The following is a 23,496-nucleotide window of genomic DNA, read 5'->3' as shown; positions in this document are numbered from 1 at the left end:
CTTCCGGTTTAGTAAGAGTGCTTCTCTTTCTTTGCTGAGTTCTTTGGTTATCAGTTAATGGAGCTAGAATGAAGTTTTATCAAGCCTTCAGATTGGCGCAATCAGGCTTGGAGTTCTTGCCTTCTTCATAGCAAAGTGGCTTTTCTTAAAGGCGGTTCAAGTTATTATGCTGTTTTACTTTTTCAGCAGTATGCTGCCAGTGGACTAGGCTAGTCCCCTAAATGTTCCCAATAAATTCTGGGAAGCTTTTGCCCGGCTTAGGGAGGGAGGCACAATGCTCATGCGCACAACATCAGGATGTTGCAATACCACAGGTGCAATGTTGCCCCCCATGCAAGCTGGCTCTAACTCTTGCCCTACGAAGAATTTCACCGCACGCCACTGGACTCTTCATGATACCATAATGTCCATAAGCCAATATGGTGTCATGATTACAGTGTTGGACTAAAACCCCCAGGAGGCCAGAGTTTGAAGCTCATTCAGCCATGAAGCTCGCTGGGTGACCGTGGGCTAGTCAATATCTCTCAGCCTAACCCACCTCACAGGGTTGTTGTGGGGGTTCATGGAGGAGGCTGTGAGTCCTGGAAGACCTGCTCCTTGCCTTGCAAACCTTTTTCCACCTGGCCAGGGAGGGCGAGGCCCTGGCTGACTCCAGCTGCAAAAGCTGAGGCTGCCCAACAGACTTTTGGGCTGGGTGTTGTTGTGGGGTGGTTGTTGTTGCTGCTGTTGGTTTTTTTTTTTTGAGGGGGGTATCTTTACTATAGATCTTGTTCTGCTTTATGTGGCAATTGTTCAGTTTGGTTGTGCATTTTTTAAATTTATTTTATTTATTGCTCATGACTACTTTTGTTATGCTGCAGTTACGTGTTTTTCCATGTTGCAAGCTGCCTTGAGCATGGTTTGAACCATGAAAAGGCAGGATACTAATAAAATTATGTATGTATGTATACATAGGGTGAGTCTTTTAAAAGAGGCCCCTTGGAACATGTGTACTCTGTATCCACGGGACCTCTTTTAAAGGACTCATCCTGTATGAACTCATGCTTTAGAAACCCTATGGGAGAGTCCCTTAAAAGAATGCTGGGTTTGCATGCCATAAGCTAGGGCTGCCATATTTCAAAAGGTCAAAACCAGCATGCAGTTGTACCTTTGTTCTGGGAGTCCATTCGACTCACAAAACCATTTGAAAACCAAGGTGCTGGAAGTTTCGCTTCCAAAAACCGTTCGAAAACTGGAACACTCACTTCTGGGTTTTGATAGTTCGGGTGCCGATTTGTTCGGGAGCCAAGGCATTTGAGATCCAAGGAACGACTGTACCCCGAAAGTTGTTAAGCTTTTTATAGGAAGACACCAAAATTGTTAAGCTTTTTTTTATAGAAAAAAAATGTTTTATTGACTTGTCTAAGATCCCGGACAAAGCGCCGCCTTTCAGAAATTCCCCTCGAACGTCAATTCCGCCTTTAAAATGTATGGCAGCCCTACCATAAGCTAATCTAACATGGGTACTTAGGACAGTGTATACCAGGCATCCCCAAACTGCGGCCCTCCAGATGTTTTGGCCTACAACTCCCATGATCCCTAGCTAAGAGGACCAGTGGTCGGGGAAGATGGGGATTGTAGTCCAAAACATCTGGAGGGCCGAAGTTTGGGGATGCCTGGTGTATACCTTTAAAAAGTTGTATAGAAGAGAAATGAGATAAACAGCCCAGTTGGTAGTGCACAAACATCTAAATTTCAGGGTTGTGGGTTCAAGCCCCACGTTGGGCAAAATATTCCTGCATTGCAGGAAATTGGACCAATTCTATGATTCTATGAATTATTTCAGGAGGTGTAGCTTGTTTCTTTTGCCACCCTTTTTGAGGCCTGGCTTCCAGTCACATATTTAGCTGGCGGCTACAGGTACCTTCGTTGCTCATACCATCTGTTCCCCTGTCAGCTTTACGCAGCGGATGAGCTAGATCTTCCTCTCCTGCCTCTAGGTAGGCTGGTGGCAGTAGCGTTGCAGCATCCCAACTTATTTTACGCCAAATTAGCGAGAAAGCCATAAGCAACAAAACTGTGTCCTGTTTTTCCACTTGGCTTAGAGAGCCTGCCTCATCCTTTTCCTCCTTTCAGGTCCCCCTGCACGATGCAGATTTTGAAGCTTGCCCCCCAAAAGTCTCTTTTGCCACCAATTTAAGCGTTAAGAGCACGTTCCTTCCGACATGGAGAATAATGACGTTTTGTGTACGTCAGCCCTCCATTGACTTGCAGAACACCAATTGCACGAATAATAACACTTAGTGGATCATTAGTTGAAATTATTTCTCACTTAGCTATTCAGCTGCTGAACAGGCTTGGAGAGTTAGATGCAGGCCCACTGAAAAGGTGGCGGAGGAGAACTGCTTAATACCAGACTGGCTGCGGGGGAAAGAGGATTTGGAGAGGATACTTACCTTTGGTGAGCATGGATTACTTTCAAGCAACAAGGCAGGGGAGCTTTGCAACAGAAAAAAGGGTGCTTCTTTTGTTTTGGATTGCGGGTAACTAATGTGCTGCACAAACTTGTGTAGGTTGGTTGTGTAGGTTGTGTAGGCAAAGTCACAGCCTTTTCAGAAACTCCAGGAGTTGTAGAATCATTGAATGGTTTGTTTAAAGGCTCCCTTTCATCTACAAGTGGCTTTTTTATATACATCTTTATATACAGTGATACCTCGGGTTATAAACGCTTCAGGCTACAAACTCCGCTAACCCAAAAATAGTACCTCAGGTTAAGAACTTTGCTTCAGGATGAGAACAGAAACCGTGCTCTGGCGGCGCAGCAGGAGCAGGGGTGTAGGAAGATAGGGGCGGTGGGGGTGGTGCGCCCCAAGTGACGCGATCCCAGGGGCGCCATCGCCGCTGCCTGCCCCGCCCCCAAACGCACGTGCCGCCCCCGCCCCCCAAATGCGTGCCACCTCACTGGGGACAGCATGCCTGCTCTCCGCCCCCGGTGATGGAGCATGAAGCTCCGCCGCTGAGCAGGAGGCCTCATTAGCTAAAGTTGTGCTTCAGGTTAAGAACAGTTTCAGGTTAAGAACGGACCTCCGGAATGAATTAAGTTTTTAACCAGAGGTGAGGAATTGTTTAGTTTTCCATTCCTATGCTGTTTTGTCCATATAGAAGAAGAAGAAGAAGAAGAAGAAGAAGAAGAAGAAGAAGAAGAAGAAGAAGAAGAGGAGGAGGAGGAGTTTGGATTTGATATCCCGCTTTATCACTACCCAAAGGAGTCTCAAAGCGGCTAACATTCTCCTTTCCCTTCCTCCCCCACAACAAACACTCTGTGAGGTGAGTGGGGCTGAGAGACTTCAAAGAAGTGTGACTAGCCCAAGGTCACCCTGCAGCTGCATGTGGAGGAGCAGGGAATTGAATCTGGTTCACCAGATTACGAGCCCACCGCTCTTAACCACTACACCACACTGGCTACTACAGATGCTATTAAATGTTCAGGGCCTCACCTATAGAGTTGTAAATAAAATGATGAAAGTGTGTTTTAAGTGCAACATACAATGTGACACTAGATGGCGAGCCTTATGGAAAATTTGATGTATTTTTTAAAATGCTTTAAAAAAAAAGCATTTTCAGAACGGTTTTTATATGTGTGTAGATTCCACCCAGGTGTTCCTTATACTTTTACATTGATATATTTTTTGTGATGTAATGCAGTGTTATTTTTGTAGGGGGGAAAGGACCGGAACTCACCATGAACGCCTCCCTTGTTGTCTTATAATGGCAATGGTGCCCACCAGAGAGGTGCTCTGGCAAGTTCTGGCTGAAAAAAAGCCCTGCATGTAAATGAGTTGATTAATAAGTATATTTATAGGCTGCCTTAGCTGGATTTTTCTTTTTCTTTTTTTTTAGCTAGGCTACTAGTACAGGGGTCCCAACAGACCAGGGGTTCTTGACCCGACGTACCGAGATGCCCCCTAGAATGGGTTTCAGGGGGTGAACCAGGTGCAAAAAAATGTGATTTCCCCCCTCATTCAGTTTCCTTCCTGTTGCTTTGAAATGTATATTTGTGAAGGGAGAAAATACTGGGAATGGGGTCCAAAGATTCCAGCAGATTCTCAGAGGGGTTTGTGACCTCCCCAAAATGTTAAGAACTACTGTTTTAGAGACATAGGCTATCCCTCCCCGTTACCTGTGTGGGACAGGAGCAGCAGATTCAGCTGCATCAGTGCTATTGGACGGTTTCCAGGGACATCAGACAGGAATTGATATATTGCATGGAGTAGTTCTTCTTTTTCCTTCATCCAGCACCTTTTGTCCTCAGAGTGTGTTGAAGTACTGCCTCCATCTTACTCTAGGGGGTCTGCAAGCATGCAAGTTTTTGAGACTTAGGGTGGATCTACACACAGGGGGAAAACGCTATAAGTCAGACATTAGATGGTTATAACGAAAGAAAAAATCCCTACGGAAAATCACGTATAAAATTTCCTGCTCTCTGACGCCATCTGGTGTGGCATGTTGATAGTGCATTCAAATTGTTGTTTCACTCCTAATGTAGCTGAGTCCTTAATTTATGACACAACAGAGAGAAGCGACGGCGAAATCTAGCCACATTTGAAGCGGGTAAAGTAAACTCTTTAGAAATAAATCGTTGCTGTCTGCTCCAAAATTAATGGTCCTTTGGTGCCACTGAAGCTTGTGTGATCAAATCCAACCTCGCAGTATTCAGTCACCAGGCAAATGCAGCAACCTGCAAAGTTGCCGCCTTGCCATCCAATGAACATAATACTTTCAATTCTGTCATGCAGCATGCACATTAAAAAATAAATAAAAAGTCCTCGGGTTAACTAGGAGACCAGAAGGAATGGGATCAAACTACTTATGTGGGTGTGATGTTTGTGTTTTTTTAAAAATTCCAAATCAGTAAGCAACTTCCTTTTGAGTAATTTGTCTTGTGCTGGGGGCTGCATGGGGATTTTGGCTATCATTTATTGAGATTTATTTTTCTGCAGTGTGCTTTTACAGTCAAACCTCGGCTCCTGGATGGCTCTGTTTTGGGACATTTCAGCTCTTGAACGCGAAAATTTCGGAACACGAACGGGCTGGAACAGATTACGTTCGACAACCGAGGTTTGACTGTATGTGTCAGGCATGTCCAACAGGTAGATTGTGACATCTGCGGTAGATCACTGGCAGATCACGGGCTCCCCCAAAGAAGCTGTGGCTCCCCTAAAAAAAGCTCAACATTTTACCTTCTCCCTGAAAAAACTCAACAACTTTGACTTGAACCCCCCCAAAAGGGGGTAGATCACTGCCAGTTTTTAACTGTGAGTAGGTTGCAGTCTCTTGGGAGTTGGCCACCCCTGGTATATGTAATGAAAGCTGAGGATCATAATAAGATGGTTTGGATTATACATCACAAACTACCGAGGTCATTCTTGCGTCGTTTTTGTTTTTAAATTCATTTTGCGTTTAGCTTGTTTTTAACGTTTTATGGTTTTTATTGTTTGTTTTTGTGTTTTTTTTAATGTTGTTGTAAACCCACCTTAATAGATACCTTTTTGATACAGCGGTACACAAATCTTTTTTTTTTTTTTAATCCCAGCCAGTCTAAAATACATATCCTTGGACAGCTTGGAAGAATGGTAGCTTTTTAGCAAGATGTCCAGCAATGATCCAGTTGCGCTGAGCTACTTTTTCTTTTTCTTTTTTAAAAAGAGCAGGAAAACAAAATTTAACCAACCAGTAGTAAGCAGGCATATGCTGTAACTCAGGACATCTGTAGAAAACCAATGGAAATGGAAATGTCATATTATGCAAGCATGTGTTTTTGTTGCTGCTCTGTGACAGTCGGCAGGGTAGGGGGGGGAACAAGATACATGTGGCAGTGATAGAAGCAGCAGTCATCACATTTTCTCAACAATGAATTTAAAAGAGAGAGGGCACACGCATATATTAGCACCGAATTTGTCACTTGTGGGTTGTTTTTTTAAAAGAAAACCTCCTTTATGCTTCAGATGATGATTATCGATTTGTAGCTTGCTCACATTTGAGAAGACGAGCAAAGGAGTTTGCTTTTCGTTTCAGGATGTGTGTGTGTGTGTGTGTGTGCTTTCACACTGAGGTGCGAAAGGGTGACTTACAACTTGCCGTGCTTCTAATTCATGGGGCTAAAAGTGGAGCCCCCCCCCCGCTCCTCCCCACTCCCTGAACTGTACTGGCTTTCTTCTGCTTTTTTGCCCATAAAAGGAGAAAAGCAGCACCACGTGACTTGCAGGGTGCATGGAAGAAGAAGAAAAAAATCGCAAGATCAAAACCCTGTCTTATTTCAGAAGGCATTGATGCCGGTGTTTAGGGGTTGTTGCTCTAGGTTTTTTGTGCTAGTCTCTCAGGGTATGTTGTTTCTCCAGCCCCAGCCTTTCTGTTTCTGCCAAAAGCGATGGTTTTGCTCCGACTGTTTTGATGTAATATTTTATTGGTACTGGAGCAGAGGGCTCCACTGAGCTGCCGTCTTAACCAACACTCCGGAGTAACCTTCAGCTCTGGGAAAGGCATCTTGATGAGGAAGCATAATGAAATAATTTAATCGTTTCATGTTTCTGGAATTATGTAAGACCACTGGTGGTCGGGGGTGGGACCCTTTATTTAGCCTGCTTGCATGTCTATTTAAGTCACAGGGGCAAGCTGGCCCGATTTGATAGGCCTAGTAGTGAGCTAATTTGCAAGCAGGTTTTGTTACTTATCCTGAGCAAGAGATCAGCTGTGTGTCTGACAATTCGAGGCAAATATCTGCTGCATGCAAAAATTTGACCGTAGGAAGCTGTTCTATGCTGAATCAGACCATTGGTCCATCTAGCTGCCATTGGTTTTAGACAGACACCTCTAGGTTTTAAACCGCCTTCTGTGTGGAGATCGGGACATGGGTGGCGCTGTGGGTTAAACCACAGAGCCTAGGGTTTGCTGATTAGAAGGTCGCCGGTTCGAATCCCCGCGACGGGGTGAGCTCCCGTTGCTCGGTCCCTGCTCCTGCCAACCTAGCAGTTCGAAAGCACGTCAAAGTGCAAGTAGATAAATAGGTACCGCTACAGCGGGAAAGTAAATGGTTCTGGTTCTCCAGAAATGGCTTAGTCATGCTGGCCACATGACCTGGAAGCTGTACGCTGGCTCCCTCGGCCAATAATGCGAGATGAGCGCTGCAACCCCAGAGTCGGTCATGACTGGACCTAATAGTCAGGGGTCCCTTTACCTTTACCTCTGTGGAGATGGCGATGATTGAACTGAGGCCTTTGGCATGCCACACAGAATCTCTACCACTGAGCTATGGCCTAGGAGCAGTGTTAGAAACTGAGATATGAAAGCTAGGAGCTAAACGGCACCTTAAAGCGAGGTTATGGGCTCAACAATGGAATGTCTTGGTGAGCTTTTTAATGACAAAGCTGAAAATGTATGAACTACACCTAAAACCTTAAGTTCCTTTTTTCACATCCTCTAGTCCTTCCCCTGCCCACCCCCCTAATATTCTTAAGAGGGTCTCTTCTACAGTCTTCGGAGAGTAGCTGGAAGTGGAGAGGCAGGAAAAAGTCCTCCTTTCCTTCCCCTCTGCAGCTTTAATCTGAAATCTTAGGTGAGCTCAGAAACTGCTTGTGCTAATTATGAAATTCCCTGTTGCAAAATGCGCCTAGAACAAGGGGAAGTTCGAATGCTGCCTAGGAGGTGTTCAGATTTAGGATGCAGGGGGGTGAGCCAAACCTTTTCTTTTTTACTTGGGAGATGTTCCTCCTGGAATTATGATTCGGATGACTGCTAAGATTGTTTTGGGCCGCTAGTGAATTACTGTGATAGTTCAGTCGGTAGAGCATGAGACTCTTTAATCTCATGGTTGTGGGTTGGAGCCGCAAGAGTGTCCTGCATTGCTAGACTACCCTCATTGTTCCTTCCAACGCCACAATTCTGTGCTTCTATACTCTCGGCAGAAATTCAGGAAGATAATTTCAGTTGAGGCCTTCGCTTCATGACATTTCACTTCATTTTTAAAATTTCATGACGACACAGAAACTCCCAAGGATGTGTCGATCAATTTTTCAGGTCTTCTACTTTGAAATATTGCTAGGGATCTTCAGCCTGTAATGCAGTGGTGGATGGCTTGGTGAGGCCGATAGCAGAAATGCCAGGTTGGCTCCGCTGGTGTATTTGCCCCTCTCCCTCCCAGTAAGCAGCAACTATGCAACAGGCCGGAGGTCAGGTGAGCGGTGGCAGCCTACTATGCCATCTGCTGCTGCTGTGTTTGTTGTTGTTTAGATGTCTAGTCGTTTCCGACTCTTTGCGAGCCCATGGACCAGAGCACGCCAGGCACTCCTGTCTTCCACTGCCTCCTGCAGTTTGCTCAAACTCATGTTGGTAGCTTCGAGAACACTGTCCAACCATCTCATCCTCTGTTGTCCCCTTCTCCTTGTGCCCTCAATCTTTCCCAACATCAGAGTCGTTTCCAGGGAGTCTTCTCATGATGTGGCCAAATTATTGGAGCCTAAGCTTCAGGATTTGTCCTTGAAAGCCAGTGTGGTGTAGTGGTTAAGAGTGGTAGACTCGTAATCTGGTGAACCGGGTTCGTGTCTCCGATCCTCCATATGCAGCTGCTGGGTGACCTTGGGCTAGTTACACTTCTTTGAAGTCTCTCAGCCCCACTCACCTCACAGAGTGTTTGTTGTGGGGGGAGGAAGGGAAAGGAGAATGTTAGTGGCTTTGAGACTCCTTCAGGTAGTGATAAAGCGGGATATCAAATCCAAACTCCTCTTCTTCTTCTTCTTCTTCTTCTTCTTCTTCTTCTTCTTCTTCTTCTTCTTCTTCTTCTTCTTCTTCTTCTTCTTCTTCTTCTTCTTCCTGCAGTGAACACTCAGGCCTGAATCAAGAGTCTCCTCCAGCACCATAATTCAATTCTTCGGCAATCAGCCTTCTTTATGGTCCAGCTCTCACTTCCATACAAAAGCAACAGGCTGCTGTGTGTACCATATGTATTTATTATTTGTATAATTTATTTGCTGTCAGCTGGGTAGCTTGTTGCTTAGAGAGTGGTGCTGATAATGCCAAGGTTGCAGGTTCAATTATGGGACAGCTGCATATTCCTGCGTTGCAGGGGGTTGGACTAGATGATTGTCAGGGTCCCTTCCAATTCTACCATTCTATGATCTAGGTCTGTAGACCTCCCTTCATCCTTCACCATTAAGTTCAGGTTGCCCAAAACGAGAGGATAGAATGAGATTGCAGAGTTGTTGGGCAGTATCACTTCTGCTTGGTAATAATTTAGAAATCCTGCATGTAGAAAACCAGGACATCAAGGAAAATAGGTTAGGGCAGCTCTCTTTCCCTGATGTTCTGGTTTCCTGCACGTAGGGGCTTCGCACACAGCACCTGACTCCTCCAAAGAAGCTTGGGAACTGTGGTTTGCTCCCCACACCACAGAGCTGCGATTCTCAGCACCCTTAACAAATGACAGTTTCCAGAATTCTTTGGGGAAAGGCCATGTGCTTTAAATCTATGGTATGCAGTCTACGAGTATTTTCTGTGGGTTGCCTTCAGGAACAAAAAGTGCCTACTCACCTGCAGTCTGAAGAAGCATGGCTCAGAGTTCTACAGGGTGATCTTGCGTAACATTTTGCAAATCACCCAAGTCCCAACACTGCAATTGCTAGAGCACGTGGGCCTCCCGTGTCAGCTAAAGGTTCCCGGATGCTTCTCCTCTGTGCAGCCAGTGTTGCAATTTCCTCATGAGACCTGAGCAGTGGTCAGTACATTTGGAAGACCCGTTTGCATGAAGATTATGTTCTGCCTTCCACCGTTCAGCATGTCATCATAACAATTAAAGGATAGAATAGCGGAGGACCGGATTTTTTAAAAAAGAAAAGTCACTGGAGCCTTTTATCTTGCTAGTCCGTGGTCGATGTTGTTTTTAACCATGCTGTTACGCAGTTCTTCCCACTCCCATGACTTAATTTTTAATGCAAGCTGTAAGACTGATCATATGGCCTTCATTATTTCTTCCTCAGCAGGAAACTTCCAAAGCAAGCAGCTGTGTATTCCCTTAAGTTAAATTGACTGTAAAGTGTGATTGCTCAAACTTGGCGTGTGTGATAAGCTTCTCTCCCAGAACATACAGTTGGGCAGTTGAGTTATAGGCACTGAACTAGCTTCCTTTAAAAAAAAGTATGCTTTATCTATGGCTAAAACAATTTTGTTAGATGGCTCCTAAACTGTAACGTATATAATTCTCTTTGCTTTACTGGAATATATTGACTAGGAACCAAAAGCTACGCATCTAAGTTTGAGTGGGGCTCTGCATTTTTCTGCACCAAACCTCTCTCTCTCTCTCTCTCTTATTACACTGCCGAACACTCTTGAGATCCTAGGGAATTTCAAAAGCAGTTTGTAATGTGGCATGGGGACCTGCTCTTCATTGAAAAAAGTTTTCTTTTAAAAATTCTCTGGGCATGACTAAAGTACGTGCTTGGATCCTGGCACTCAATAATGTCTGCTATCTCCAGCACCCAATAGTTCACCTGTACAGTGGTACCTTGGGTTAAGAACTTAATTCGTTCCGGAGGTCCGTTCTTAATCTGAAACTGTTCTTAACCTGAGGTACCACTTTAGCTAATGGAGCCTCCCGCCGCCGCCGCGCCGCCGTGCCGCCGCCGCCGCGCAATTTCTGTTCTCATCCTGAAGCAAAGTTCTTAACCCGAGGTACTATTTCTGGGTTAGCGGAGTCTGTAACCTGAAGCATCTGTAACCTGAAGCGTCTGTAACCCGAGGTACCACTGTACTTGAAAAAGAAATTTTGTTCATTGTGGAAAGCTTTCTTCTCCTTGCTTCATTCTTTTGTAGTTGGGGGTACTAAGAACCAGGGTTTATAAACGTTACTAAGGTTAGGGTTTTGTGGAGGTCATTTGGAGAATTGAATCCACGTAGAAGCTAGAGTGAAGTTAGAAGACTGATACATAGTGGGGCACCTTAGTCATGCAGTTCATGTAGCTCTTGGGCTTCAAGATTATGTCATTTTATACATAAGAGAAGAAACAGCGTTCAAAATTTGCCAGCCGCATTTTGCACCTGGCTATTGGCCGCTTGCGCCCAAGTGAAGATGCCTGGGCTCCAGGATGGCGCCTGAAGTCTCCACAATCTGGAGGTGCATGCTTGGGGATCCTTGGATCTTGGCTGTTTTCACACAGTAGCAACATATCCTGTAGAATTCTACCCATGATATTTTACCTGCGCAATCAGAATGAATTTCCGGAGCCCAAAAGTCTTATTGAAAAATGGCCCCCAAATGGCAACTTAGAATTCTGTTTTGGTGACTGTAACCCTGGTTTAAGGAGCTTTGTATATGTGAGTTTCTGACGCTGAGAAGAAATATTTAAGAAAGTGGTGGCTCTCTGTTTGACTGTACAGCTAGGTAAAGGTAAAGGGACCCCTGACCATTAGGTCCAGTCGTGACCGACTCTGGGGTTGCGCGCTCATCTCGCATTATTGGCCGAGGGAGCCGGCGTATAGCTTCCAGGTCATGTGGCCAGCATGACAAAGCCGCTTCTGGCAAACCAGAGCAGCACATGGAAACGCCGTTTACCTTCCCGCTGTAGCGGTTCCTATTTATCTACTTGTATTTTGACATGCTTTCGAACTGCTAGGTTGGCAGGAGCTGGGACCAAGCAACGGGAGCTCACCCCGTCACAGGGATTCGAACCGCCGACCTTCTGATCAGCAAGCCCTAGGCTCAGTGGTTTAACCACAGCGCCACCTATGAGAACGCTAAACAAAACTCTAAATGTAGTTGAAGGCTGTATGGACAGAATCTTCCAAAAGCAAGAGCAGCAGGGAGAGACAGTATCCCTCCATGAGATGGAAAACAAAGGTCTGTCTTCTTGACCCGGAAGTAATACATATTCAGCAGGCTGTATGTAAACGATGAAAACATGAGTCCAAGACTATCTAGGTGGCTTCAGTGAATGATCATTGGGAGCTTCCACATGGGAGTTTACTGTGGACTCCATGCTGCTTAGGCCTGCAGCTTTTTCACAGCTTCTCCACGATGTTGTCCTCCTCAGAATGCCATCCCAGATCTCCCCACCCCACCCCAGGTTAATCTGGCTTTACCTCTTCCACTTTTTTAAAAAATACGTACATCAAGTTTTTCCTGCTGCAATGGAAAATCCTGTGTGCCCATGGTGTATGTGCTTCATGCCATGGCTGACCCCAAAGGTCAGATAACTTTCCTCACGAGAAAGCGACCTTGTGAGGAGGAACCTTTTACTTCATGTTTTTGAACAGATTTGGTTTTCAGAGGCTGTGGACTTCAACGTGGCTGTGTTAAATTTGGAATTTAAGACAGGCTTTTTTTTTTTTTTTGCAAAAGAGACAGTATTCAAAAACATCCCGTTTCTGAACTTATTGGGGGATGCTGTGGCATGCTTTGGTTCAGCCATGGCTCTTATAGGTGTGGCATTGATGGAGGGGGGGGGAAATCATCTCTCAATAATGTAATTAAGCAGGACAAAGGAGGAACCTGGCTGTTTCAATTCAGCTATGTGGATACGAAAGGTGACAACCCATTTGTGGTCGCAGCTGAAGCACTGGTACCTCTCTGAGGGAGAAGTGGTGCTGGCCAAGGCAGTGGCTTCACCCTGTCTAGTGGCTGGGCCCAGCCCTGCTGAGGTTCCCTGATCAGGATACAAATAAATCATTTGAGGAGCAGAGAGGGGGCAACCATTTCTCCCCAGCTGAGGAAAAGAGGGTGAGCTGTCTGTAACTTGAACCAAGGATTGCAACCTGCCTTGCAACCTTGTCTTCAAACTCTGGTTTAATGCTAACTATGGAGAGCATTAATCTTGGTGCAGGTACAAATGTGTACCATGGTTCATGATGAAAAAGAGACACAGCAGACAGTTTGCATGAGAGGGACCCCCCATGGGGCGTTGTGGCCTCTTCATCAGCCCACCTTTGCATGGAAAACTAGAAACGTCCAACAAAGTTTCTTTATTTGTACATGACAGGTTATTTCAGCTGCATTCCGCTTACAGAGCAATTATTTAATAACAATGTTCTGGATTTAAAATTGGCAGGTTTCGCTCTTCGCTTAGATCTCTAGGAGACTTTGGAGAATTCCTGAAGAGGTAAGATCACATCTGTTTATTATCTATCTCTCTATCTCTCTATCTCTCTATCCCTCTATCTCTCTATCTCTCTCTATCTCTCTATCTACAGTGGTGCCTCGCAAGACGAATTTAATTCGTTCCGTGAGTCAATTCATTTTGCGAAAAATTCGTCTTGCGAATCGCGGTTTCCCATAGGAATGCATTGAAATTTCTTTTTTTGCCCATAAGAACGCAGTAATTAAATTTCAATGCTTTCCTATGGGAAACTGCGATTCACAAGACAATTTTTTTTGCAAAACGCATTCGTCTTGCAAGTCACCATCAGATCACAAGACGCATTCGTCTTGCGAAAAATTTGTCTTGCAGGGCATTCGTCTTGCGAGGTACCACTGTATCTATCTACGGTATCATCTATCATCTATCTATTCTTGTTGGTTGTTTACTTCGGTACCTAGAAAGCTTTTGACCTCCACCACTCATTTTAACTGGAATAGTTAGTCATCACTATTTTGGAATCTCCGCTCTGGGAACTGGGAAAGTGCACAAAGACGTGAAAACTTTGATTTCCTGCTTCCCTCCTCACCCCAGTTCTCTATTTCTCATGCTTTGCTTCCAGCTACTTTCACAGATTCCGTTCTGACTTGCTTGGTAGGGAATGCTGATGGGCAGGATCAAATTGGGGTAGTAGTCATAAAGAAATTTGCCCTTCCTCTTTCTGGCGGGAGGGGGAAACCGCTTCATTTTTGAGAAGTGGGAGGCAAAAAATAACATACAGTGAAGTCATCCTTAAAATTGGCATTGTAGTCAGCGGCTTACAAAGGACATCACTTGTCACATGCCTTGGGAAGACGTTGCCACAGCAGAGGCTGATGACTTTCAGTAACCTGAGGGGACGTAGAATATTTTGATAATTGCAAAATAGCATACCATGTACATGGTTAATCGTGCACACAATTGGAACTGTCCTTCCATTGGACACCTTGCAAAACCAGAGTAGGGAAAGGGAGCTGGCTGGGGCCCCCAATCCGTATCTCCACACGCCCACGCCCCCCACATGGGCCAGTGCTGTCCGCTTGTCACTTGCCTGATGTCACAATGATGTCAGGTTTTTGCCTGCTTGGTTTGCAGTCAAACTGTTTGGACTGAAAAGTGTGTGCAGCGCTTTGTAAGCGCTGGCGATTGACCGACTGTCCGCGCTGGGGAAGCCCAAGGGACAGTGCTTTTCCATCTCTGTCAGCTGATAGCTGGCAGTTCTGCTCAAGGGGCAGCTGCTCAGCAGCGTCTGAAAAGCCCCTTTCATCCAAGCCCCACCCTTACCTGCCTCACACCTGACATCCTAGATGACGCCAGGTGTAAGGCAGGTGGGCGTGGCTTGTGGCAAATAGGTAGATCTGGTGAACCTAATTTCACCTGCGGACTGGAGATTCCTCATCCCTGTTGCAGAAAGATCAGTCTGCGTCTCTTAAATGGTGTTTTATATAAAGTAATTGTTTTTTTGATGGTGGTTGATTATTTCATATGATTTGTGCTGCAGTTGTGATGTTCTGTTAAGCATTTGTTATTTATTGCTTGTAAGCTGCTTTGGGATTCATTTGAATGAAAAGATTCTAGGGCTCGGCGATATCTGGCTTTCCGCACCGTGATATATCAGTAGCTAAATACCTCGATATGCTGATATATCACGATGTCTGAAATGTATCCTGGTCACTTCCTCCTCCGTAGAGGAGAAGGAAGCAGCTGAGATAAACCGCCCAGCCCTACAGTGAACAAGTCCTGATACCTCTCCGGTTCACATGCGAGCCTGAGGGGCATTGGGGTTTTTGTTGTACTGTTCAGCTGGGGGGCGAGAAGCCTTCTGCCCCTCAGCTGAGTGAGCCCCCATACCCCTCATGTGAGCTGGAGCCATGGGGGATTCCCTCAAAGGTACAGGCAGGTAGGCAGTCAGACGGATCCTGAAAGGTGCTCACCCAGAACCTTCTCAGACTCCGTCTGCAGGCAATTTGACCTGGCGCAATGTATTTCCACTCAAGTGGTCTGAAAGAGTATCTCGATCTGAATGCCATTTAAGCAATTTATCAACATATCTCCCAGCTCTGAAAGCTGCATAGCGATGCCATCAGTCAAATCAAATCAAATTGTAAGTCTGAGGTTAGTGTGCTTGTTAACGTTCTGCAAGGGAAAGCAGGGAACATAGAGGGCCTTCTTTGGAGTGGCACCCAGAATGTGGAAATCTTTCCTGAAAGAGGTTTGGTTGGCGCCCTCTCTCTTCAGTTTTAGGAGAGGCGGCGAAGACTTCATTTATTCCACTGTGCCTGTACTCGCTTAGCTGGAGGTGGGCTCATTGACTTCAGCGCTGCTTCTTTTTTGAGTACGCATGCATAGGATCACACAGTGACTCCGTTTCAACCTCCTGCTTCGACCTTGTATTTTGAAGCTGACACGGTTATTTTATGCCTCACTCAAACTGCTATCTTAATGATATGCACTGCAGTCCTGGGCATATAATTCCCACTGAGTTCAAGGATGCTTTGCTCAGTTAAGACCTGGAGCCTTCATTGATGCATTGAATTTCCCCCCTCATTTATTTTTGTTGTGTTTTTTTTTGTGTGTGTTTTAAATATGGGAACTGCCTCGGGGGCTGAAAGAAGAGGCTGAAATGTCCCGAAATGAACTAAATAAATAATATAACTGCGACATTCATCGTGCCACCCTAAATGCAGCAATGAGTTTATTCTGCTCACAAGGGAAGGCTAAGTGAGTAGTGTCTGAATCTGTTTGGCATCTGACATGCAGAGTATCTGAATTATAGGCTGAATGGTTTGGCCCAGCCTTTGGAAAAGTTGTGGAAATTGCTTTTCACACCCGCTTACACGCAGATGAGGAGCAGCCTTAAAAAATGCTGGTCACTCAGAGTTATGTGCACAATATATTTACTCCATATAAAAATTCTGATGTCTCTGAGGTCACTCAAACAGAAGGCAGGTTACATGGCTAATATGAACCCTCTTTTCAACCCCAGACCTTAAAGTGCTCAGAATCATGTAACAATCATGTGTTCTGATTTTTGGAGCAAAAAAAAAAAAAACAGGCATTTGCAGATGGATGCCATTAGAGGATGGCTAAGACAAGTTGAAATGAAGTGTCACTTTAAAAGCATCGCTGTACTTTGGTTTCTGATTAAATGGGACATGCCTACTGTTGGTAGGCTGTAATTGCTGCTTTAAATGTGCAGCTCTAATTTAATTGACGGGAGTCCCAAAGATGGATACGTACTCGGTTAGATAGAGATAATACTAAAACCTACATAATGTCAGGGAAGTTGGTACTACGGGGCAAAGTGACTGCGGGTCACTAAACATTGTTACCTGTGAGTAAGTTGCATTGAATCTGGTGCTCATTTACATTGGTTTTGGTTTTTTGCTTGTTTCAAGTGGCTAGGAATAAAGGTGAGATATTGTGATATGAGATTTAGGTTTTGTGTTCTGTGCCTTGGCCTTTCTCTAAGCCAACATTGTATCTGGGCTGGGCAATATCAACATTGCAGTATATCACCAGCTAAACATTGTGATATACCGATATATCACAATGTCTGAAATAAGGATGGAGCTCTGTAGAGGCATTGGCTGGCTTCATGCTTTTTCCCACGTTGTGAGTTTTTTGCATAGCACGCAGGCACATCGTGATTCATGATATATTGCTAGGTCAAAAACTACGAAGCCTATATCATGATATGGACTTCAAACTGGTTTGGGACAATATATCAATATATTGCCCTGCCCTAGGTAAAGGGACCCCTGACAGTTAAGACCAGTTGTGAACGACTGTGGGGTTGTGGCGCTCATCTCGCTTTACAAGCCGAGGGAGCCAGCGTTTGTCCGCTTCCGCAGACAGTTTTTCCGGGTCATGTGGCCAGCATACCTAAGCCGCTTCTGGCAAAGCCAGAGCACATGGAAACGCCGTTTACCTTCCCGCCAGAGTGGTACCTATTTATCTACTTGCACCGTGTGCTTTTGAACTGCTAGGTCGGCAGGAGCTGGGATCGAGCAACAGGAGCTCCCCCTGTCGCGGGGCCTCGAACTGCCGACCTTCCAATCAACAAGTCCAAGCGGCACAGTGGTTTAAACCACAGCGCCACCCGCATCCCATCGCCCTGCCTTATTTGGTGTTAAATGTGATAATGTTCTTCTGTGTTCTCTCTCTCTACCCATATATGCTATACTTCCATACATTCGATGAACGTTGACATTGCAGTCCCTTTTTATTGACTGTTAGCAGTTAGGATTTTAAGAACAAAGAAGGAAGTCTAAACTGTGACGCTAAAGGAGAAGTTGCTTGAGCAGGGTTTGTGTACATGTAAACCCCAAGTATCACATAAGATGATTCCCTGATTCCATTGTTGCAGATTACTGAACCAGATTCAAGACAAACACATTTCCAGGTAAGAAATTACTCCGTGTATCAAATGCTTTCTTTGCATAGCATACAGATTAATATTTTAGGTCTGTTTTGTAAATCTAGCATAAATCTGTGTGTTTCATTTATATATAAATACACTTGTCCACGGGCTAAAGTTTTGTAGGGACCTAATCACGCGAGGAGCGCTACATAATTATGACTTCAACCAAAGGGAATGCCAGAAGCCATGGTACCCTTTCAGTTTGTTGGAGCCTTGGGTGCTCCCCAGAATCACCAAAAATTCATTTTTAAGTTAGGAGGAGAATGTATATTTTACATAACGCATAGCCTATTCAGTGTTCTTATAGGGCCATTTTGAGCAGGTTATCTTGGCCCGGGGAAAGTTGTAGCTGGTGAAGCACCAAAAAGCTAGTAGAAAGACACTTTCGGCCCCTGAGGCCTCTTGGCCTTCTAGAGATGGGAGTTCATAGTTCAGACTATGAAACTGGTGTGAAGACCCATCCAGAACAGATGACAGAAGTATATCCTAGACCCAGCAACACAGGGCTTTTATCTTGCCAGAATTAAGTCTCAGTTTATTGGCCCTCATTCATCTGGGCACTGGCCACACCTGATTCAGATATAATGGAGAAATAGACATAATTGTAAGAATAGTAACTGGACATTTGTCTCCAATGTGATAACAGTATTATCATGTTGTAAAGGTAAAGGTAAAGGGATCCCTGACCATTAGGTTCAGTCATGACCGACTCTGGGGTTGCGGCGCTCATCTTGCATTATTGGCCGAGGGAGCCGGCGTACAGCTTCCAGGTCATGTGGCCAGCATGACTAAGCCGTTCCTGGCGAACCAGAGCAGCGCACGGAAACGCCGTTTACCTTCCCGCTTGGAGCGGTACCTATTTATCTACTTGCACTTTGACGTGCTTTCGAACTGCTAGGTTGGCAGGAGCTGGGACCGAGCAACGGGAGCTCCCTCCGTCGCAGGGATTCGAACCGCTGACCTTCTGATTGGCAAGCCCTAGGCTCTGTGGTTTAACCCACAGCGCCACCTGCCTCCCATATTATCATGCTGTACCATCCATTAAAAAAATAGGTGGTCCCATTTATCCTTATTTTCCAAAGTTATCCCTTTATTTTCAGAGTATCAGTCTTCTCGGGTATTAGGGGTGCCTCTCATTTCCATATTGAATAATGGCTTCCTTTATCTCGGACAGCACAGCTTCAAATGGACCCTTATTTGTTGACATTTTGATTTGGCAAAGCTCATTGTTTTGAGTACCACTGCAGTGATGCACATTGCAGACCCTCGGGCAAAGGGTTCCTTCTGCAGGCAAGCATTTTGCTTGTAGAGTGGTGGAGAGCTAGTATGGTACATTAAAAGAAGCAGATGAGCCAGAGACCGGTCTGTTTTTCCTGTGTAGCAGGAACAAATCTGGATGCTTACTATTGCAGGACATGTTGCCAGAAATGGACTTGGAGCCACACCCAGGCAAAGTTTTAAAAACAGGATGCCGTTTCATAGTGCGCAAACGGCATCTGGAAATATCGTAGACGTGATGCTTCTTTCAGGGGGTTGGAGAACAGTTTTGCTTATAAGTAGATAAATGTGCACTGTGGTATTTTTTATAAAGGCTCTCTTAATACTGAGTAGTGGACTCTCTTGAATACTGCAGTTATAAAATGTCACTCAGTCATTCAGCTAGTGGAAAAAAAAGACTGTTCCTTATGTGAATCTCCCCACATATAACAGTAAACAATTTTAAGGGTTTTTTTGGGGGGGGGTGTATATTGTTCCATTTGCACTGGAGACATCTCTGGGCTTTTAGTTTGTGAGCATTTTAGGTGAGCTCTGAAAGCTTTTTGCTAAATAGTGATAATTAAGAAGGTGAAAAGCAGAAATTTAAATGATCCCCATTTCCTATAACTATTAGTAGAAGCAGTTGCCGTCATCATCACAGTTGTTAAAAACCTGAACTGCCACAGTACAATAAAATAACTCTTTATTCTAAAGCCCTTGGTCCTCCCTCAGAAAGCTATAGCCGCCAGACCCCTACTTAAATGGTTTCCCACCCACCCAAAAACCCCAGCGCTGGGATTTCCAAAGCACTTGTGACACAGCTAACTAAATTAATGGGTGGAGGGAGCAGAAGAGCAAAAACAATGCTACTTTTTTCTCAAGAAATGTAATGCCAGAGAACAGTGATAGCAAATTATCCGCTGGAACTACGGTAATAGGCAGCAGTGAAAAGATTAAGAAAGCCAGAGAGAGCTTTGTAAATAAAGTTCGCCATCATTCAAAAATCGAATAAAGCCCAAAAACATGGCAGCAAAAAGTACTTCAGAGGGTTTTAGACAGAACTACAGATTAATGCTAGCAACAAAGATCAGCACTCGGATCTTAATTTCTTTTAAGCTGCCAGTTTCTCCTGTAGATCTAAAATGATCTCAGGAATTTATGATTTGAGGTGCCTGAGCTTTTAGAGTCAGCTCCAACTGTTCATGACATTAAGACTGTGTTTGTTTGTTTGTTTTTTGCCAGTTGGTATGAAATGCAACAGATAAGAGGGGCTCTTCATCTACTGCAGCCTTAAAAGCTTGAATTTGTGCCCTGCAAACAAATGCCATGCAGATTTAATAAGCTGTGACTTGTGTGGAAGAACTGGGCATGAGGCAAACATTCTCCCCTTTGGTCGCCAACTATTTGCTGCTTACTTAATCTTGGGTCGTTTCACCTGATGGTAATGGGGGCAGGATCTTGTGATGCAATCCTGAGCAAAGCATCAAAAGGGCTCCCCCATTATTGGCAAGGGCAGTCATAGACAGCATCCTTGCCTTCATAACGTAAACATGTGCACTTAGTACCTTGATATCTCCTTGATTCACAGTGACAGATTATTGATTCATTTTGCTGTGTCGTAAAAAGAACCCCAGCACTAACATTTTATCAATTTTTAAAATATTGAATAAAACATGAGAACTAGAAATGCATGTGGACTTGCCATCATTTTATCTATCATCTATCTATATCTATCTATCTATCTATCTATCTATCTATCTATCTATCTATCTATCATCTATCATCTATCTATCTATCTATCATCTATCTAATCTCTATCATCTATCTTCACAACTATTATTCAACCTTCCAATTACACTCAAAAGGCCTGGGTTTAAAACATAGTTGCTTCCTCTTTGTCAAAAAAAGCTCTGGAATTTCCTGTGTGTTGCTGTGCATTGTGGACGCGACATTTCCCCCCCTTGCCATAACTGAATTAATTCCGAAAGTCTGTGGCTGAGTCCTGCTGATCCTTGTACAAAACACAGCCTGCTATAGATCGCTACCTACAGTGAGAAGTATTGGCTATCCTGAATGCCTACCTACATTTTTCAAAAATGCAAGTACTGTATCTGCAATGCGCTTTTTGCCCCGCTTTCGATTTGCTCTTCGGCAGGCAAATATTGCCACTTGGTGGATGACTCCTCTAACTGCAGTATCTTCAAAAGATAAATGGAAGGCCTGTTGTTGATTGGCATGTTTGGCCTTGGTTGCCAAAGTTCTTAAATTAAATGGAGACTTTGCCCAACATGTCCATATTGAATTTCTATGTGCTTATAAAGAAACTATAGAATCATAGAGTTGGAAAGGACCCCCAAGGGCCATCTAGTAAAAGGTAGGTAAAGGACCTCTGGACGGTTAAGTCCAATAAAAAGCGACTATGGGGTTGCAGCGCTCATTTCGCTTTCAGGCCGAGGGAGCCGGCACTTTCTGGGTCATGTAGCCAGCATGACTAAGCCGCTTCTGGCGCAATGGGACACTGTGACGGAAACCAGAGCGCACAGAAAATCTGTTTACCTTCCCGCCACAGCAGTACCTATTTATCTCCTTGCACTGGTATGCCTTTGAACTGCTAGGTTGGCAGGAGCTGGGACAGAGCAACGGGAGCTCACCCCGTCACACGGATTCAAACCGCCGACCTTCTGATCAGCAAACCCAAGAGGCTCCGTGATTTAGACCACAGCGCCACCCGGGTCCTTCATCTAGTCCGACACCCTGCCATGCAGGAATCTCAACTAAATCTCATGCATATCTTGACAAAGATGTCCAACATTAGAACAATAGCTATAAATGTGTAACAGGGAAGGAAACAGGATTCCTGATCAAATATAGAAAAATCAAGATTAAGGAGCCTTTTTACTAATGTTTTATTAGATTATTAGACTAAGAAACGTTTCAAAGAATAATCATGTAAACATGATTCAGCCATAGCAATATAATAAAAAAACAAACCCAACCCTACACATTTTCACCCAACAGCCCCAAGAATAAACCTAGAGGGAGGAAATATTCCTGTAACAGAAGGATTGGGGACCATTGGGAGGGGGAAGCAATGACAACGAAAACCACTTGTAAAATCACTTTCCTGTGAGTATCTAAGATGCACTGCTCCGATCGCTAGGCATCTGAGAGCATAGACTATGCATAAAACCAAATTTCAGGAGGCAAACCTGAGGTTCTCATTCCCTTTGCTGTAGGGGCCTCCTGGTGCCAGTATGTGTATGTTTGCAGGGGAGCCTGCCGGTGTGGGAAGATAGCAAGTGCACAGCAAGAGCCCAAGACGTCACTTCATATGCAGCGTTCGAAACTCCCATTGTTCTAGGCGGATTTTGTGACATGGAATTTCATTAGCTCGAGCCATTTCTGAGCTCTGGGTGCAGTACTGCGCCAAAGATTTCAGATTAAAACTGCAGAGCGGAAGGAAAAGAGGACATTTTTCTGCCTCCTCCAATTCCAGCTGCTCTCCAAAGACTGGAAAAGAGACCCTCTTAAGAATATTAGGGGTGGGTGGGCTTGTCATTAAAAAGCGCATCTAGACATTCCATTGTTGCACCCACAACTAAGGTTTAAGGTGCCGTTTAGCTCCATATCTCAGTTTCTAACACTGTTCGTATGAGATGCAGGTGAATGCCTGAATATATAGGCTAGCATTTGTTTCTGTCGTTTTGCTCTTTACGCACCCTTGGATAGCTGGGCATTATTATTACAGCTATTAATACGGGAAAATTTCAACAGTAGTTTAGTAAATCCCGCCCCCTACTTCGCCACACTCTCTTGAACCCACCTTCTGCCATTCAAGCCCCATTATTTGTAAGATCATAGCTGCTTGGAGATGACATTGCAGCATCCTTTTTGCAGCTGGGGCGATGTCTCTTTGCCTTGCCAGTGCTTCTGAAATCCTTCAGCGGTGGGTAAACAAAACAGAGGACTAGTGCTGGGCTGCTACCTATCAGCACTGCACAGAATAAGTGGGTGTGAATAGACAACAGGGAACAACTTTTCTCAACAACAGGTGGCATTTCCCTCTCTCTCCAGTGTGGTGTAGTGGTCAAGAGCGGTAGACTCGTAATCTGGGGAACTGGGTTCGCATCTCCGCTCCTCCACATGCAGCTGCTGGGTGACCTGGGGCTAGTCACACTTCTCTGAAGTCTCTCAGCCTCACTCACCTCACAGAGTGTTTGTTGTGGGGGAGGAAGGGAAAGGAGAATGGTAGATGCTTTGAGACACCTTCGGGTTGTGATAAAGCGGGATATCAAATCCAAACTCTTCTTAATCTCAGGGTTGCGGGTTTGAGCCCCATGTTGGGTGAGAGATTCCTGCATCGCAGTGGGTTAGACTAGGTGGCCCGTGTGGTCCTTTCCAACTCTACAAATCTGTGATTCTATTATTCCTTTTGTTCTGTAGGCTAGTTTTCTAAAATGGATGTGCCAATTAGCCCACAGTCTCTCATTTTGTTTTTTTAGCTTGATGTTTTACCTGATGGGTATTACCATATTTTTCCATGTATAAGATACCCCCATGTATGAGACAACCCCTATTTTTTTGAACCCCAAATAAAGAAATCAATATTTTAAACATCAAACAGAACAACTCTGAGCCCCTGTGCATTCACCATCTGTGTATAAGATGACTCCCAATTTT

General features: G+C 44.7%; 1 protein-coding gene across 5 annotated transcripts in view; it reads left to right on the top strand.

Annotated features, from left to right (window-relative positions):
- The window catches only part of CYRIA (CYFIP related Rac1 interactor A), a 65,108-nt gene that overhangs the window by 17,406 nt on the left and 24,206 nt on the right, over positions 1-23,496 (top strand). For 3 of the 5 annotated variants that reach the window (XM_035109812.2, XM_035109814.2, XM_035109816.2), the window contains exons 2-3: positions 13,071-13,121; positions 17,506-17,541. The gene's annotated coding sequence lies outside the window, so the exon portion shown is untranslated. The remainder of the gene's footprint in view (positions 1-13,070; positions 13,122-17,505; positions 17,542-23,496) is intronic. The other 2 variants (XM_035109815.2, XM_035109817.2) reach the window with 1 other exon arrangement.

This window comes from Zootoca vivipara, chromosome 3 (assembly GCF_963506605.1).
Source record: "Zootoca vivipara chromosome 3, rZooViv1.1, whole genome shotgun sequence".
Classification (NCBI taxonomy): Eukaryota; Metazoa; Chordata; class Lepidosauria; order Squamata; family Lacertidae; genus Zootoca; species Zootoca vivipara.
Note: the sequence above shows the minus strand (reverse complement) of the source record. Positions and strands in the feature narration are given on the sequence as shown.